The sequence below is a fragment of the Rhinolophus sinicus genome, chromosome 3 (genome assembly GCF_057876585.1).
Source record: "Rhinolophus sinicus isolate RSI-liver-muscle chromosome 3, RSI-T2T, whole genome shotgun sequence".
Classification (NCBI taxonomy): Eukaryota; Metazoa; Chordata; class Mammalia; order Chiroptera; family Rhinolophidae; genus Rhinolophus; species Rhinolophus sinicus.
In genome coordinates, this window is record NC_142503.1 from 120,831,661 (window position 1) to 120,851,332 (window position 19,672).

General features: G+C 39.3%; 1 long non-coding RNA gene and 2 other non-coding genes across 3 annotated transcripts; 1 reads left to right on the forward strand and 2 right to left on the reverse strand.

Moving 5' to 3' along the window:
* Positions 1–5,273: 5,273 nt before the first annotated feature.
* On the reverse strand, positions 5,274–9,991 carry LOC148758561 (uncharacterized). Its single transcript, XR_016020771.1, has 2 exons — positions 9,206–9,991; positions 5,274–8,458 (listed from the first exon to the last, which is right to left on the reverse strand). It is a non-coding gene; the product is annotated as an uncharacterized LOC148758561 (long non-coding RNA).
* A 3,346-nt stretch (positions 9,992–13,337) lies between these two features.
* Positions 13,338–13,444, forward strand: LOC141570974 (U6 spliceosomal RNA). Its single transcript, XR_012495399.1, has one exon. It is a non-coding gene; the product is annotated as a U6 spliceosomal RNA (small nuclear RNA).
* A 994-nt stretch (positions 13,445–14,438) lies between these two features.
* On the reverse strand, positions 14,439–14,545 carry LOC141570973 (U6 spliceosomal RNA). The gene has a single exon (XR_012495398.1). It is a non-coding gene; the product is annotated as a U6 spliceosomal RNA (small nuclear RNA).
* Between the last annotated feature and the right edge of the window lie 5,127 nt (positions 14,546–19,672).

Here is a 19,672-nt window from a genome sequence, read left to right on the forward strand (position 1 = left end):
ACCCTCATATACTGCTGGTGGGAATGCAGACTGGTGCAGCCGTTATGGAAGGCAGTGTGGAGGTTCCTCAAAAAATTATGAATAGAATTACCATATGACCCAGCAATCCCTCTCCTGGGTATCTACCCAAAAAATCTGAAAACATTTTTACATAAAGACATGTGTGCTCCATTGTTCATTGCAGCTTTGTTTACGGTGGCCAACACATGGAAACAACCAAAATGTCCTTCGATAGATGAATGGATAAAGAAGTTGTGGTACATAGACACAATGGAATACTATTCGGCGGTAAGAAAAGATGATATAGGAACATTTGTGACAACATGGATGGATCTTGAGAGTATGATGCTAAGCGAAATAAGTCAGACAGAAAAAGCAGAGAACCATATGATTTCACTGATACGTGGTATATAAACCAAAAACAAAAGAACAAGACAAATGAGAAACAAAAACTCATAGACACAGACAATAGTTTAGTGGTTACCAGAGGGTAAAGGGGGTGGAGGATGGGAGATTAGGGTAAGGGGGATCAAATATATGGTGATGGAAGGAGAACTGACTCTGGGTGGTGAACACACAATGGAATTTATAGATGATGTAATACAGAATTGTACACCTGAAATCTATGTAATTTTACTAACAATTGTCACCCCAATAAATTTTTTAAAATAAATAAATAAATAAATAAATAAATAAATAAATAAATAAATAAATAAATGTTTTTTTAAAAAGGAAAAAAAAAAAATAAAGACAAAGAAAGAATCCCAAAAGCAGCAAGAGAAAGGCAATTGGCAACTGATAAGGGAGCTCCCATAAGATTGTCAGCTTCTCAACAGAAACTTTGCAGGCCAGAAGTGAGTAGCACAAAATATTCAGTGATGAAAAGTAAGGACCTACAACCAAGATTACTCTATCCAGCAAGGCTATCATTTAATATCGGAGGACAAAGAATTTCCCAGACAAGAAAAAGCTAAAGGAGTTCATTACCACCAAATCAATATTACAAGGAATGTTAGAGGGACTTCTTTAAGATGGGAACAAAAGATAAAAATTATAAATAATAAAATGGCAATAGCTACATATCTATCAATGATTAATTTCAATGTAAATGGATGAAATGTTCCAATCAAAAGACATAGGAGAGTTGACTAGATAAGAAAACAAACCCTTACTTAAGCTGCTTACTAGATAGAGTCTTGCTTCAGATTGAAAGACAGACAGACAGAAAGTAAAAAGATGGAAAAAGTTTTTTCATAAAAATGGACACAAAACAAAACAAAAAATAAAACAAAAAAAATCTAGGGTAGCAATACTTATAACAGACAAAATAAACTTTTAAAACAAAGGCTATAACAAGAGACAAAGATGGACCCAGTAATCCCACTTTTGGGTCTTTATCCAAGGACACCCAAAATGCTATTTCAAGGGAACATGTGCATTCATATATTCATTGCAACATTGTTTACAATGGCCAAATGTGGAGGCAGCCTGGGTGTCTGTTGATGGAAGGATGGACAAAGAGGTGGTGGTACATATATACAATGGACTATTGCTCGGCCATGAAAGAGAACAGGTTCTTGCCTTCTGCGGGGCCATAGATGGACCTGGAAGGCACTGTGCTGAGTGGAGTGTCACACAGAGAAAGACAATGTGATTTCACTTATATATGGAATCTAAAGAACAAAATTAACAAAAAGAACAGAAACAAATTCATAGATACAGAAAACATTTTGATGGTTGCTAGATGGGAGGGAGGTTTGGGGTGTGGGTGAAAAAGGTGAAGGGATTAAGAAGTACAAATTGGTAGTGGGATGTAAAGCACAGGGAATATATTCAATGGTATGGTAATAACTATGTATAGTGCCAGCTGGGTACTAGTCAGGGGGATCACATCTTAAATTACATAAATATCTAACCACTATGCTGTACACCTGAAATATAAAATAATATTGAATGTTAATTGTAATTGAAAAATTAAAAAGTGGAGGAAGGTGAAGGGGAATAAGGGATCCAAATTTCCAGGTATAAAACAAATAAGTCATGGGGATGTAATGTACAGCACAGGGAACTTAATAATATTGTGATAGCATGGTACAGTGTCAGATGGTTGCTGGACTTTATCATGGTGATCAATTCTTTACATAAATGTTGAACAACTATGGTGTACCCCTGAAACTAATATAATATTGCATGTTAGCTATATTTTTAATAAAACCTTTGGAAAAAGAAGAACAAAAGATCTCTTATGATAATGACCACCTATCTCTCCTGAATTTCTGGATAATTGTTTCTAATTTTCAAAACATGCCACAGCTTTGTCTTTGTAGATTCAGTTTAATTAAGTATACAACTGCTCAGGACAGGAAATATTTTTTTTAATGTTGACTATATATTGACTTAAAATTTTGGCTGTCCATCTTTAGAAAAATGTTACCAATAAACATATTAAAAAGTATTCTACACCCTCTAAAAGTTCAAGGTCAAAGTTCATTAAGAGAATTCCAATTTATCTAAGGAAACCACCAAAGTGAAGATTAACTCTGTGATAAAATAGAAGAATGTAAGTCCTCATCCAATCAATCCATCAATCCACATTGCGTCCCCTCTAGCCCTTGCCAATGGGAAGGGGTTTATAATAATACAGTCAATGTATGAAAATTCCCTGTTAATAAAGTAGTTCTATTTTCATGAAAGTTTATAATGAATATATTTTAAGTATACTCAAACGCAAGAGTAAGGAAATTGTCTAAATAACGAACTGGATTAGTTCATATACTAAAAATACATAATTTTAGAGCAATGAGAAGCATAATTTATAGAAAACATAACATACTAAGGAAAGAAGTTCAGTTCTGATATGAGAGACTGAGAATCACTACTTATTCTTGAGTAGGTGAGTGACATGGTGAAAACAATGTTTGTACAAAATGACAGTCAACTGTGTGAAAGAGGATTAGAGCAGGCAAGAAAAGCTTTTAGATAGTCCAAGTGTGAGTTGGTGAAAACAGAGATTTTAGAGGGGTGGCCTTGAGAATGAGATGTAATGAGATGTGAATGAAGACTGGGGAGGGGGAACTAACCAGACTTAGTGAATGATGAGATAAGAGAGAAGAAAATGAAGGAAGGAGGAGAGGAGGGAGGAGGAAAGAGGAGGAAGATAGAAGAACAAAGATTACACTGATTACATTTACTAGACTTTGGTTCCAGGCATGATGACAGGTAAGGGAAACTTATGTCTGTTGTGGAAAGTTAGTTTTAAGCTCATTGAATTTAAGATAAAAGGTAAAAATCAGGCCAGCAGTTGGAGAACACAGTGATTCTCAAAGAGAAGCCCACATACTGGTAGCTCTGCATCAGAATCCTCACGGTGCCTATTAAAATGCAGATTCCAGGGCTTCTGTCCAGATCTATTGAATCACAACCCCAGGAATCTTGATTAAATGAGTTCTGAGGAGATAAATACTGAGCACACCGGGATGTGTCCCACTGAAGCAGAGATAAGCTATGCACACTCTGCAGACTGAACCCCAAGTGGCTGAGCTCAAAGTTATTAAAGAGGAAAGCAGGATCTAAGCATAAGTCTGGGGGTGGAGAGAAGGAAGAGTCTCAACAGCTATGGGTCATAGACAAAGAGCAGCTAATGAAGGATACAGAACAAAGGTAGTTTGTGAGCTTTGCATGAACCAGAATTATACATTATCATAGGATACAGGACTTTCTAGTGAAAACACTATTGTGTGCTTAAATGTTTCATTTTTTTCCCTCTGAAGTCCTAGCTAATTACATTGGCACTCTTACTGCTGCTGATAGGACCCTAGACAATAAGAGAAACCAATAGGCTACCAGTAGGTACAAAGTAGTATGACTTTTAAGTCTTAACTTCCCCATAGTGACAACAGATCTTATCGCTGTCATTTTCATCATGTATTTAACAAGGATAACCCAAATGTACATAGCTTTGGGGTTTTTAAAAAAATGATTAGGAAATGTACGCTTTGGGGGAAAAAAAGGTGATTGGCCGCAAGTGTGCTTTTCTTCCCAGTTATATTTTTTTCCTTTCCAGTGTTTTTAAATGCTCCTAGTTTCCAAGGTAACAGCCAATGGATGTTGGATTGTATTCCTCCCAGTTTAAGAGTTGTAAGCAGGTGCTCCTCAGGATGTAGTGAAGGCCTCTGATGCAAATACCCAAATGCTCTTCTTGAATTAATGAGTAAAAATACTCAGTCACTGCAAACCTTAAAGCTGAAAAAGCTTCTCATGGCAACAACAGCTATTTACACACCTGCAAAGCTTTGCAATGCACATGGCACTTTCCCAAACACTTCTCACAGATCCTTCTGTCAGCAAAGTAGACATTATTATTATCCCTATTTCACAAGAGGATGTGGGTTGTCCAAGGGGTGGAGCTGGAATTTGAACTCTGACCATAATACCTGGGGATCTAGCCAGGATACCCCAAACACACAATTAATCAAAAGAGATTTTTTCCCCCTTCAGAAATAAATCTGAGAGGAAGATTTGGTTGATAAATGTTTTATTTGCAGATTACGTTATCAAATATTTCAATGGGGTTAGCCTTAGTTTTTCTGGTGGACTTGAAACTTAAATTTCCTGGGGAAACAAAAACCTTCAGCTGTCTGAATGAACACAGTTGGTGGAGGAAGTGAAACCACAGTGGGGATAAGGAGATGTGAACTGCAAATGCTTTATGCAGCTGGGGTCTTGGGATAAAAACCAAACTCCTACTTACCTTACAATCCAGAAACACAGAGCCACCCCTAGAAGCAGTGAGGCTGGCCCAAAGAGTCAATCTTTCATGAGGGCCTTGAAGGCTTCCTGAAGGAGTGAGTGGAGTTCCCGTAACAGAGGTCCAGGGTGAGGGGCCAGGGTGTGGGTGTCCATCATTGTGAGTGAGCATTTTGGAATGATTCAGGACTAAATCCTAGCTAGAGTAGAGGTGGCTGAGATACAAAGAAGTTAAAGAATAAAACAAAGAATTACCTCCATCTTCCCGAGACCATGGGAACCCAAGGCAACACTGTCTTGTGGCACTAGTTGTGCTGAAGCGAAGCAGGAGAGTATGCTGAGTATAGTAGTTATTTCTGGAATAGCCTGTGTGAGCAGAGGCCGTCTTACCATGGTATAAATCGTGTAGTCATAGAAATATCATGTTCTTACAGTTCTTGCAGCTTTTTTACACATTAATTCATTCAGAAAGTATTTATTGAGGCCAGACTTTGTGATAGATAGCAGTGAACAAAACAGATGAAGTCTTACTCTTTGGAAGTTTTATTCTGGTCGGGGAAGATAGAAAACAAAACAAAACGAAACAAAAAAACAAAATGTGTGGTGAAGGTAGTGGCCACAGAAAAGACTGATGCAGAATAAAGGTGATGTGGCTTTGGCAAAACACAAAATGTGTTTCTATTTTAAATGTTTTTATACATCATCAAAAGTCCATTAGATTAATTTTAGTAGTTGTGATAGTTGAAAAACATTTCATAATGATAACAGGATCAATTACTCAAGAAGACATAACAATCCTAAATGTGTGTGTATCGAACAACAGAGCGTGAAATACATGAAGCACAAACTGTTGGAATTCAAAGCCCAAACAGAATTCCGTAATTATAGGTAGAGATTTCAACAGTCCTCGCTCAATAACTGATTAAAGAAGTACCAAAAATCAGTAAGAATATAGGTGATTTGAACATTATCAACTAACTTGATCAATTAATATTTATAGAACATTCCAGCCAACCACTGCACATTTTTTTTTCTGTGCACATGGAATATACACTAGGCATACCACATCCTGGGCTACAAAACAAGTCTCAATAAATTTAAAATAATTGCAATCATACTACAAGGGATTTAAATTAGGTAAATAATATAAAAATACCTAGAAAATCCCCCAAATATTTGGAAACTAAATATAAACATCTAAATAATCCATGTGACAAAGAAACAGTAAATATTTTGAATTAAGTGAAAATATACATCCAGCACATTAAAATTTGTAGGATACAGCTACAAAAGCTAAAATTGCCTAGCAGCAAGTTTAGTCTTGAGAAGCTCCTATTAGAAAAAAAAGAAAAGTCTAAAAGTAATAATCTAAATTTCCACTACAAGAAACTAGAGAAAGAAGAGCAAGTTAAACCTACAGTAAATAGAAAGGAGGAAGTAATAAAAAGCAGAAATCAATGATATAGAAATGAACAAACAATAGGAAATAAATGAAACAAAAAACTGGCCTTTTTTTTGCAAAATACAATAAAGTTGATAAAATTCTAGCCAGATATATCAAGAAAATAGGAGAGGAAACAAATTACTAACACCAGGAATGAAAGAAGAGACCTCATTACAGATACTGGAGAGAGTAAAACAAAAATAAGGCAATATTGTGAAAAATTTCATGCTGCTGCTTGAGGACAAAATTAGTGTTTTTCTTGAAAAAACAGAAGCACATACACAGTTATATTTCTCTGAAACTATTGCTTTTCAGTGTAGTCTCAACCACTTATAATAATGTGACTTTTAACCAAAGTAACTTCTATCCTGCAGAGAAAACCGGGGGGTAGATAATGTGAACTGTCATACCCCAGCATTTTATCAGACTAGCAAAGCTCATGAATTCATATAACACAATATTCTACAGTTGCTAATATCCCATATATAGCTTCTCAAAGTAGGGAAAATGAACACGTTCATTAACATGACCTAGAGATATATAGCCTTTCTATAACATATAAAAATGAGAAGCAAAGGTATAAAAAGTTAAAATTATGCTTAATAATTAATACTGTAGTATTCAATCTTACTTAGAAATGATCTAGGTATCCAATGATTTTCCCTTATTTAACCCAATTTAATACCAATCCAAAATTTTAAGTTACCTAGATCTTGGAAATTTATCTTCAAGCTGACATACTACAGAACATAATGATTAATGAAATAAAGTTCATCAGAATAACAATGCAATTTGGTTAAACACTAATTGACATTTTTCATAAGTAATCATTAGTTAGAAGTAATGCTAGCTCATTTGATCAGTAAACCTGTATGAGTTTAGAAAAACATACCCAAGTATAATAAAAATGTGCGCTTGTATTATATATAACACTGATAAATCAGACAAGACATAGCTGTTTTTATTAAACCAAATAATTAAACTAGTTTAGTTTGCCAAAGATTTACCTAAATTATGTAAACTTAAATTTTTAAAATGTTTCTGAGCTGGATTCTGTTAAAATATTTTTTAAATCTATCACATTTTATATCATAGAAGTTCCATTTCCTTCTTTTCTGAGAATTATAGAAATATTATATTTATATAAGCACTTATAAGCCAAACCAAAACAGAGCGCCTTTAATTTAGTAGATTTTATAATCTAACTTATTAGTACCATCTGCATTTAGGAAAACATTACACATTCATACAATGAGAGGTAAACAACTTTTCTGAATTATGGGCATATAGACATACAGACATAGAGTTTATAGCTTCAATTCTAAAATTTCAGTCGTGAATCAACAACAAACACAGAAGCACAAAAAATTTACTGATTCAGATATGAAAGAGTTGTTCTTCTTGGTGGCAGACAACATTCTTACTTGAGTTGAACCCAAACAGATGAATAGGCAAATAAGCAAGACTAACAAACTAGTTTCTCAGTTGTCTCTCACCCAACAGACATTAGATCTCTACAAATCATTCATTCATTCACAAAGTTCACCAAATGGTCAAACCATAGTACCAAATACCCAATCATTGCTATGAACAGTGGGCAATGACTTATTGCTGTAAACTAAACAAACCACAAAATTAATAGAGAACGATATTAAAATTAGAAAAAACAGAGAGTCAGCAAAGTTCTATGGTCATTTTTGACAGCCAAAAAAAGATGTGTCTGGGCTTTAAGCAGTCCACGAGCTGCACTTCTCTAATGAAAAGTAAACCTGGTTTGGTTAGGTGACTCCATGGGGCATCTCAGTAGAAGATCACCAAACTATTAAAAGACAATTTTTTTAAAAAGTAAATATCATGCCTCTCATACAGATAACAAAACAAGCATGTGTTAAAGATTTTATTGAATGTATTAATCAATGAAGGAACAGGTAGATGCAACCAGCTCCAAGGACAAATTAAAAATCACAAATTCATATGAAGTAAAGGAATGTTGAAATGAATGTGCAAATGGAAGCAAAACTAGCTTCTTCCATAGTGGTAGAGGGAAGCCAACTGAACTTGTACTGGTCAGGACAGATTTTGCAAGTCAATAAACAAGAATTATTTTCTGTTGCTATCAATTATCTACAATTGACAGAGTTGTAAGATAGTTTCCATAGTTGGAACCAGATAACCCTAGGGGTTATCTGGGGGTCTATTCTTTAGAGTACAGGCAATTCAGTTGTCCACCTGGGCACAAGTTTTTCCCGTACAAGGTACACTTCTCCCCTGAAACCAAAAGAGAGGAAATAGGGATGTGTGTGAATATAGGTACATTTGCAGTAAAGACAAGAAATTCAAGAAATTAAGGAAGCTCATTTGATAATCTCTCTTCTTTTTTTCAGTGAAATAGAGCATGAGGTTATCTGCTACAAATTACAGGAACTGGTTGTTGTAAAAGGCTCCATGCACAAAAACATCTCACACCAGCCTTACTGCAGTGACTTTCTCACTTCATTAAAAATGGGCTGTAAAACACAGGTCATCCAGGAGATTAAGGTGGTGCATCCTCTGAATGCCTTTACACGGGACATTATAAGAAGTTGGGTCTGGAAATCTATGACTAGGCAAGTTTTGGAAACTGCTCTAGCATGTTTTAGTTCATGGGGTTAGCTAGCAGAGCCTTCAAGAAATAAAACCCAGGGTGGGTGAGTTTTGAAAGATCCTTGGAATTCCTTCTAGGTGGGACATTTAGGGGGCATCCCGGGGAGTCAACACGAGGGAAGGGGGTACGGTCATAAAAGGAAGGAAGTAGCAAAGGAAGGGGCTTCACGGGGAATTCAGACAAGTTTCACCTGATGGACAGTATGTCCCACGGAAAGAAAAGGAGACAAGAAGGAAGAAAGAAGGGTGCTGACAAGCCTGAAGCAGATGTGTGAAGGCAGTAGACAGAGACAGAAACAGAGAACAATTAAATCAGAACTTTCAGGGGTGAGTTTGGGCACTGGTATTTTATAAAGCTCTCGTGGTGATTACCTCCTGCAGCCCAAGTTGATAACCTCTGTTCCTCAGCTGGAGTTGACCATTTTCACACCAGGTAAAGCTGGTAATTGATGCCATAGTTGTCAGTGACTCATCTAGTCCCTGTTCAAGAGGATGTGAGGATTTTGATTGAGTTCTTCTTTTTAATTAGAGAAAAATTCCTGAAGCGGAAATGACTGGTGGTTTTTGCATTTCAACTGAGTAATATCACGGGATGTTCCCTTTATGTGAATAAATAAATAAATAAACAAATAAACAAATAAATAAATAAGGTAGGCTTCCCACTTATCAGTGCGTGCTATCCTGTTGTTGCAGTCAAATGAACGGAACTTAGAAATGTAACTGTAAAATGGCAGACTTGAAGTCTTCATTCTTTTCTTTGTAATATAATGCAAATGGTATGAACCAGTGTGGGGACAGAGCCAGGAGTGCAGTTTCCAGGCTCTCGGCCTCACGTGGAAAGGTGCTGGCTCGGGTAGTAAATGGCCATCAACTGTGATTGGATGGCCATCAGCAGTGGCTAGTTGGCTGTCAGCTGTAACCAGTGAGCCATTGGCCACTAATATAACTGCTGTGGCTACGCTAGCAGCAAATGGGGGCTAGCAAGAAGATGGTGGCTGAGCTAGCAAGCGCGGATTGCAGTTAGCAAAGGGTTGGTTGGTTGGCAGAGAAGCAGACGACAGGTTGCTGATCACGTGGCTCCTGCCTCCTGTGTCTCCAGCCCAGCCGCCAGTGAGACTATAGTGGTATGTCTCCCCCATCTGTGGCTCCGTGGGTGTTCCTTTCTGGCCTCACCATATGTCATGTGGGGCGGCCTGCGGGGTCTCTGCTCCCGCTCCCCACATAAGAACGCAGGATGTGGTGAGGCCAAAAAGGAACACCCACGGAGCCATAAGTAGGGGAGTCATACCACTATAGTCTCACTAGAGGCTGGATTCACATGACTTGCGACCTGCTGTTCCCTTTTCTGCCAACCGACCGACTCTCCTCGACTCCCCTTGACTCGACTCCCCAACGCAACCGCGGCAGTTATATTAGTGGCCAATGGCTCACTGGTTACAGCTGACGGCCAACTAGCCACAGCTGACGGCCATCTACCAGAGCCAGCACCTTTCCACGTGAGGCCAAGAGCCTGGAAACTGCTTTCTGGGGCTCTGTCCCCACACCATATCCTGCGTTCCTATGTGGGGAGCAGGAACTGAGACCCCGCATGACACCCTACATGACACCCAGTGTGGGGACAGAGCCCCAGAAAGCAGTTTCCAGGCTCTCGGCCTCACATAGACAGGTGCTGGCTCAGGTAGTAAATGGCCATCAATGTGATTGGATGGCCATCAGCTGTGGCTAGTTGGCCATTAGCTGTAACCAGTGAGCCATTGGCCACTAATATAACTGCTGTGGCTACGCTAGCAGAAAGGAAAGAGAAGAATGGGTGCTAGCAAGAAGATGGTGGCTGAGCCTGCAAGCAGAGCGATGAGGGTTGACAATTATGTGGCTCCTGTTTCCTGTTTCTCCAACCCAGTCGCCAGTGAGAATATAGTGGTATGACTCCCCTACCTATGGCTCCGTGGGTGTTCCTTTTTGGCCTCACCATGTCCTGCGTTCTTATGTGGGGAGCGGGAGCAGAGACCTCGCCTGGCACCCTGCATGACAAATGGCGCAGCGAGCAGGGCCTCCCTGCACGACACCCAGTAATACTACAAAGTGCAATAGGATGAGCAATGGATTTGGCCCCAGAAGATGGTAGGTCCAGTGCCAGTATTACCCTGGGAAATCACTACACACTTATCTCAGCCTCAGTTTCCTTCTCTGAAAAATGAGATACTACAGCTCTTTCGGCCTAAAATGCCATTGATTGTTCAAGATGCACCACAGTTTTATACATTACTAAGAAAAGACAGATAATTGTATTATTCCACTATTAATGTAAATAGTTGGAATTATTATGACATTTATTGGTAATAGAGTCCAAATGCTCCAGAATATAAAACTTTTTTTTGTTAAAAAATTGATGAAATTAAGAAAAATCCTTTAAATCAATCTCTCCTAAAGTCAATTTGTTAACAATGCCCATTGAGGCTCTTTCTTCTCCTGAGTAAATCTTAACTCAAGATACAAAATAATTAAATGAAAAGCCAACCGACTACCTCATAACTTTCCTATATGACTTCCAAAAGATGTGATACACTATCTCTCCCTAAGAAAGTCATTGGAGATTTACATATACTTAACCAGTGATAAGAGCAAGAACTGTTTCTGTCAAAATGCAAATATGGGATCTTAAGTATTTTTTAGTTCAGCAGAAGCCAATAACAGTGTTTTAATGTTGCAAATGTGCGAAGACATGAACATGATTACAATGGCATGAAGTGAACCGGGTAAATGTATTCAGTTAGTAAAATATGCAATGTAGATGGGGGGGATGTATAAGTTGGGGGAAGAAGAAACAGGAATAAAAGACTATAGAGGAACATAAGAGTTTGGGGAGGAAAAGAGATACTGTGTAACGGTAATGAGAGAACAGAACAAGGAAATCCAAGATGATAAATCTGAATGCCTCTAGCACATTTTCCTACTGGATGAAGCTTCACTAAATACAGCCTGACTGAAAACAACATTCAGAAAATATCCAGAAAAGAAACATCAGCCTGCATTCAAACAGAGATGAGGACGGATGAGCTATATTCTTACCCAATTGATTCTACAAAAGAAAGTGTAGCTAAAGGATAGACCACTGTGAGACAGGTAGGGCCTGGAGACCCAGCACACAGGGCCAACATTAAGTGGGTCCAGAAGAACCTCTTAGTGAGAAGGCAGAAACACAACCTTAATCTTGCCTAAGAAAGATAATTTGTTGCTTCACATAATCACACTGTGCAGCGGAACGAATGATTCCAGAGATACAAACGACATCGACACTCTTCCTTCATTTCTTTTCCTGGTCTTATTTTCTTAGTTTTTCTCCTTGGAGCACAGAACTTGGACACACCAGGGGCCTCGGGTTTTCATCCTTATAGCTCATGAGCCAAGGGTAAAAAACCAACAAAACACCCTCTATCTGGGCACCGTTCATCAATGTATTCTAAAATCACTACGTGAAAGATTTATGGGAAACTTTATAATGGAGGGTTAAAGTGATGACCTCACCTGAACCCATTGGTTCAGCCAGACATTACACGTGTCAAGTTGAGATGCAACAGGAAGTATGTGCTCTGCCAATGAGCCACGCATACTAAAAAAATGGAACCAGGATCTAATTAGGCCTTTAGATCTAACTATGAGTTTTCAAGTAACATGGCGGATAGAGAAACAAGTTAAATGACATGATCAGTAAGAAATGGGCCAAATGCAAGAATTGTGACATTTCACAGGGCAAATATCCCGTTTCCTCAATAAGTGAATGGCATGAAGAGAAAGGGGTGGAGGGGCATTAGAAGATAACAGGACCCTAAGAGACATAGCAACTGATACGAGGGACTATGGGACTTTGTTTGGATCCTTAAACACAAACCAACAATAAAAGGCATCTTTGAAATAATCAAGGAAATTTGAACGTACAGTGAATATTAAGTGATATTAAGGAATTACCTTAACTTTTCGAGGTGTGATAACGGCTGAGTGATTAATTTTTCTTTTCTTTTTTTAATTTAGATACTCATCAGAGGAAGTTTAAATGGGGAATGACGTGCTCTAAAAGTATGGCGCAGTCCCGGCCCCGCTCTCCCCCACCACTGCTGCCTCGCCGACAACGCCTCTCCAGCTCCTCAGGCCTTCGAAGCGCCAGGCGTGCTAAGGTGTCGATCACGCTCACCGCTCCCGGCATACCCCACGTGCCCAGGGTCCTACGGCCAGGGAGCCCTCAGCTCGGCCTCCGGTCCCGCGACCGGACCCCTTACCCAAGATGCCCCGGGAGCTTATTTGCATGTCTCACCCGACAGGTAAATCCGGCAGGTCATTCGTGGCCCAGCGATCCTAGCGCCAAACGTGGGAACTCTTGAGGTGATTTAATTGCATCAAATTTCCCTAAGCGTTCCGAGGTCGCTGGGAAAGCGCGCCGTTCAGTCACCGTAACTGTAAAGAAGAGAGGCCACTGTGCCTTATATACGCTGTTGACAGAGATTGTAGCGTGCTCGCTTCGGCAGCACATATACTAAAATTGGAACGATACAGAGAAGATTAGCATGGCCCCTGCGCAAGGATGACACGCAAATTCGTGAAGCGTTCCATATTTTGTGCAAGGCCCGCAGCCTCCCTCACACCACTTACTGGTTAGCTCCCAAAAAACAATGTCAAAGCACAACATAAGGCACTCAATAGCAAAATTGTGATTTTTTTCTTGATAAAAATATTCGTGTAAGGCAATCTGAAATGAAACAAAGCTGAGTTACACCTGGGTACTGATGTGCAAATATGTCGCCTTATATTTCTTTCATAAATCATAAAAGTTCTGAAATCTACTTGTGGTCTTGTCAGCACAAACTGTCTCAACAGCACAAATTCCAAACCCAGGTGGGTTGGTTTTGTTTCACTGGAACACTGCCTGGCCCATAAATTGCTCGATGAATCCTTGCCAAACCATTTCTAAATGATTAAATTGGTAAATTATTGCTAAAATAATGAATTCTTACAAAAGGTAAGCAACATTAAACATTAATGCACATTTCTTGTGTATTTTGTGACATTCTTCGGTCGTGTTAGACCTGAGTGCGTACGCCCAGTCTCACACTGCGAGCTGCACAAAGGCCGACTGCTACCAAGGAGTGGAGGTCAATATTGCTCCGTGCTTGTGGATTTTAGAGCGCCAGAATCAACTGAAAACTAGCTGGAAGCAGTAAGCCCATTCCCATTCAGATCTACTTTCACAAGTCTTTCCGCGATGTTTTGTATGCCTGCTTTCATCTGGCCTCTAAGGGGCACTCAAAAATGCCGGTTGACCTAAAACGGCCGATTCTGTAATGGGAAATTTGATCAAGAGTTCATTGCCCAAACCCAAAGCAGACTTTAATAAGTAAAAACCAGCATTCGGATGCAGACACCAGGATTAACCACGTCATTTAATGGAAAGGTGACTGTGGTGGCCATGGGGCTGGTGAAGAGACCGTCAAGGTGGGGTCGCCCTAGAGAGCCTCGGCGCTGGCCTAGAGCGACTCTCTTGGGATACCACTGCTGACCCCACCTTCTTTTGCGTTTATCAGCAAAGGGTGTGAGGGAGCCTGCGGTAACTGAACAAAATATGGAACGCTTCACGAATTTGCGTGTCATCCTTGCGCAGGGGCCATGCTAATCTTCTCTGTATCGTTCCAATTTTAGTATATGTGCTGCCGAAGCGAGCACGCTACAAGCTCTGTCAACAGCGTATATAAGGCACAGTGGCCTCTCTTCTTTACAGTTACGGTGACTGAACGGCGCGCCTTCTCAGCGACCTCGGAATGCTTAGGGAAATTTGATGCAACTGAATCACCCTCAAGAGTTCCCACGTTTGGCGCTAGCATCGCTGGGCCACGACTGACCTACCGGATTTACCTGTCGGGTGAGACATGCAAATAAGCTCCCGGGGCATCTTGGGTAAGGGGTCCGGTCGCGGGACCCGGGGCCGAGCTGTGCTCCCCGCCGTCGCGCGGGGCCCGTGAAGCATGCCGGGAGCGGCGAGCACGGCAGGCTCCCCAGCGGTGCGGGCGACGCGTAGTCCGTGGGGATATCCGTGGTGTGGAGAGAGCTGGGCCAGGTTGGTGTAACCAAGGCGGCCTCTCTCCATATCGGTTGCCCTTTTGGGCCACTTGGGCTCAGTCGAGGACGGGCCCGCCCAGCAAAACATGAACCCGTGACACAGGGCCTGTGCCAGTTGCAGAAAGCGTTGTTGAAATGAGCCCAGAGACCAGCCCTCCGGGAAAATCCAACGACTCGACTACTGAGTTCTAGACCGTCAGCGCCACTCTCCATTTTGCACCCGGCTCTGCGAACTTTGGCCCAAGTATCTCAGGCCTCAGTCCATTCTGCGCAGGCGCCAGTGGTGGGTGGCCTCCCCCTTCACAGGTGTGTTCGCCCTAGCCCACCTTGGAGCCAGGTCTCCAACCTGCTGGAGCAGCGAACACGCCGAAGCCAACCTTTTTGGCCTGAGAGGTGGGTTCGAGGAATTACACTATTAGAGTTGAACTGGAGAATCATTCGTGTATGTCCTTATATTTTCCTGCATGCTGACCCTAGTCATATTATGATATTCAGAACAGACCTACTTGCAAGAAATACCAGAACGTTAAATATTTTTTACTGCAAAAACCATACTGCTCAAGTCATAGCCTTGCAAGTGGTGAAATGAGAGCCAAAGGTGAAAGCCTCTGGTATTGAGTTGGTTACACTACTCCATGTATTGAAGTGACGCGCATAGATGTGCCTGCGTTAAGATGGCACCCTTAATAAGGAATAGGGCATATGTATAGATTAGTTTTTTTCTCTTTCCTAATAAGGAATATGGCATATGTATAGAATAAGTAGTTTTTTCTTTCCTGGGTTGTCTTACCATCTCTCCAAAACGTTTCAAGTAAAAACGTGCGAAAGATCAGTAATTTTCAGTTTTTAAATTAGTACCCAATTTTATGGTGTACAAAAAGTGTGAAACCATTCAAGAGTTCCTGGTATTGCTGAAACAAAAATAGAGAAATGAACAGAAAGCCTAGAGATAATTGTTAAACCTACCTTTCTCTGCCTTTATGGTTATAATTCTTTTCTTTCAAAACTTTTAGTAGTAAGAACACTATGTTCTTCCCTACCACAAAAAAAACAGGCAAAAATGACATACCTAGAGTCAACTGTCAAATTACAAATAAAATCTGCTTTGATGTATTTCTTCTAATGACCTCTTTCCAATAAGCCATTTCTGACTTCAAAGCTACTTCATAGAGAACTGGTGTTCAATTTTATGACTTGAGTATATCAGAAACCCTTCCTCTTCTTGCTGTCTTCAGAAACCTTACAATCAGTTATTAAAGGATACGTGGTTAGAACAATCTATAGTTGGAAGAATGGTCAGAGTTCCAGGATCATGGACTTAATTTCTCTACGAATTTTAAGCTTCTTCAATCAAGCTACACTCCTGAATGACATTTAAACCCTTTATGTTCTGAAAAAGAGGAAAAATGTTTGCCACATACAGGAAAAAAAGGGACGGGGGATTGACAAGAGATCAAATCCTTTGGGGAAAAAATCTTTATAATGGCTCTAAATTATACAAATAGCAAGAAATATAGGGTCATGTCACTGCTCAAAGATGTGCTATTAAAGAACTAGAGCAGGATTTCTCACAGGTGCTTTATGTGTGACCCCTTTCAAAGCAATTAAATTCTTTCTAGACTTCTAGTATTGCTGAAATTCCTATCAGTTATTTAAATATGTATAAACATGAAACTGTATAAACTCATTCTCACAGCTGTTATAAAAACAAAGCATATTTAAAAATTAAATACAAAACTACAAATCAATACAATTCAAATTAACATTAATTTATTGAAGTAGATGATGTGTTTGGCTAAAACTGAATCACCATTGTTGGGTTTATAGTTGAAAGATGTAGCCTGAAGTTCAGTTCTATACTTAACCTGCTTCCGTGTTTTGACTAATGCAGAGAATACCAATTCACATAAGTATGTTCTGAAAAAAAAAAAACAACCCCTCAACCATTGTATTAAATTATATAAATACTGGACCATATTTTTTTTTTCATATTTTAACATCCTTGAAATCAGGACACAGCACTCAATAAATGGGGAGTCAAGAGTTTATGAAATAAGGTAGTTTAGAAAAATCAGGCCTCACACTTAACACTCTGCCCGTGAGCAATCCTTGAATGCCAACATATTACTTGATGACGCTATAAAGCTGTATTTTTTATTTCAGTGTGGAGTTAGCATAACAGTATAATTTAAATCATCACTATCAAATATTGCTGAAATTTGAACAAGATTTTCTGAAGTTAAATTCTTAGAAACTTTTTTTTTTTTTTCAGTTCCAGCCGAGCTCATGTAGGTGAAGAAGGAACTAGGCTTCTAATGTTTTATTTACATTTTCTGGGCCATATAAAATCTATAATGTGCAGTTTCATCTGACACCATGAGCAGCTTTCTCACTTTCAAGAAACAGATTTTTCTTAATTATGAATCTCTGATATATATTGGAACTGCTTCCCAGTATATCAGGCCTTCCCCACAGTCAGTGCATTAACGGTGACTCAAGTATTACTCTGGTCATATTCAAGGGGCACACACACAGAATTTTTCTCCTTTCTGAATCTGCTGATGTGGTAACTCCTGGAGGAGTTACCAGTCAGTACATTCGTAAGATTTGTCTAGTATGGGTTCTCTGATAACGTATTTAATAAAACAATTTTTTTCCATGAAGTCTCTCTAGTACAAATAGTTTTTCAGTCCAGTTAATCTGGCACTTGAGTGACTTCTGGGCAAAGGCTTTTCCATGGGCACTGCATTCAAATGGCTTCTTGACAGTGTGAATTTTCTGAACTGCAATCAAGACTGGCTTACAGGCGAAGCCATTTTCAAATTCAATACCTATACTGTTTTTCCCTAAAAATAAGACCGAGTCTTATAATAATTTTTGCTCCATTAGGGTTTATTTTTCAGGGGATGTCTTTTTCATGTACAACAATCTACATTTATTCAATTAGTCATGTCACTTTCTGAAAAATCATAACGTACTAAATGCGTCCATCTGGCTGAGCTCTTAACTGGGGCTTATTTTCAGGGTAGGTCTTATTTTCGGGGAAACACTATATAAGTCTCTCTCCAGTGTGAGCATCAGAGTACAAGATATTTGATCTTTTAGTGAATGCTACCCCATATTTAATGCGTGTATAAAATTTTTCTCCTGAATGTTTGCAGATATTCACTGAGGTGTGACTTCAAAGAATTTTCCAGGTACTATAGTCCTCCAGTATGAGTTCTCTGATGTTCAAATGTCTTCTGAATGAAGGCCTGTTCACATTCAGTACACCTGTTTCTCTTGTATACAAATTCTTCAAAGGAACCTGAATACTGATGGTGGGTGAGGTCTTTCCTACTTTATTCCTTATGTTCTCAACTCTACTTTCCACAGTAGCCTGGAGGTGGGTGGGTTGTCTTTTAAGTTCCAGAGCTGCTGGGAGGCAAGCTAGTCTCAGGAATTATCTCACAGCCACAACCTGAGATACCAGAAAGTCTAAATCTTGTGGGTTTGAGAACTTAAAAAGATTTAATGCTCAGACTACCTCAGGAACGAAACTGTGGGAACTCTCAATGTCAATAGTAAACTGCCTGAGGACCACGTCTGCTTTCCTTACTTTTTATTTACTGAAGGCCTACAAGTGATGAAGTACTTTAGCTTTTGTTTGTCTAGAACCATCTTCATTCCACCAGGACCTTTTTCATTGGCATTTCCTGCCCTCAGCACTTTACAGATGTCATTCCATTTTCTTCTGTCCTTCATCGTTTCTATTGAAATATCAACTTCAGTCTTATTGGTGCTGCACTGAAGGCAATGTATCTTTTCTCCTCTTTGATTTTCAGCATTTTTGCCATGGGAACCTGGGTGTAATTTTTAACATTTAGTTCTGCCTGACTGGAATTGGCCAAATTTCAATATGTGGGCTCTCTTTCATCAGTTTTGGAAAACTGTTAGCTATCTCGTCATTGTTCCTGCTCCATTCCTTCTCTAAGACTCCAAATTACATGTCAGACACCAAACATATCCTGCTTCATTGGTATTAACTATTGATAATCTTGTCTTCCAGCTCACTAATTTTGTTTTCTGGTGCAATCTGTTACCTCACATCTAGAGTTCTTAATGTAATTCTGTTTTTTCCCCCAGTTCTAGAATGTCCTTTTGAAACAAAAAACTAAAAAACTCTTTTGACAAAGTTTTTCCCTCATTTGTGAACCTTTTTGGCTATTTTCTTTCACATTAAATCACATTTGTCATTGTCTAATTCCACAATCGAGATCATTGATTCAACTATATTTTTCCCTTTGTTATATCATATGATTACTGCTTTACATAGCTAGTAATTTCCAAATTTTATGCTGGATATTGTGTATAAAAGAACAGTAGAGGCTCCAAGACAATTCCTTCTTCTGAACAGGATCCCCCTTTCCTCTGTTAGACAAAGTTAAGAGTTTTGGTAAGATTTAGCCTAATTCATCCCTGTTCTTAGGGTGTGGACCTAGAAAGTTTCCAATTAAGAACCTGAGCCTTTGTTTCCTCAGGCTTAAAAGACTGCAAGGGATTCAGCTCTGCCTTTCAGAAATTTTTGGCTTAGTTTTTTTAGCTTAAGCTCCAACATTTAACAAATTATCTTGACAGAACGACTGACTATTCTTTTAAGGCCTTTCAAAACTTCAATGTTGTCTGTCACTCCAGCCCTATGCAATCATTAAAAGCATAACTGGTTTCTTTTTCCCTTACCGTGGTCAAAATCCA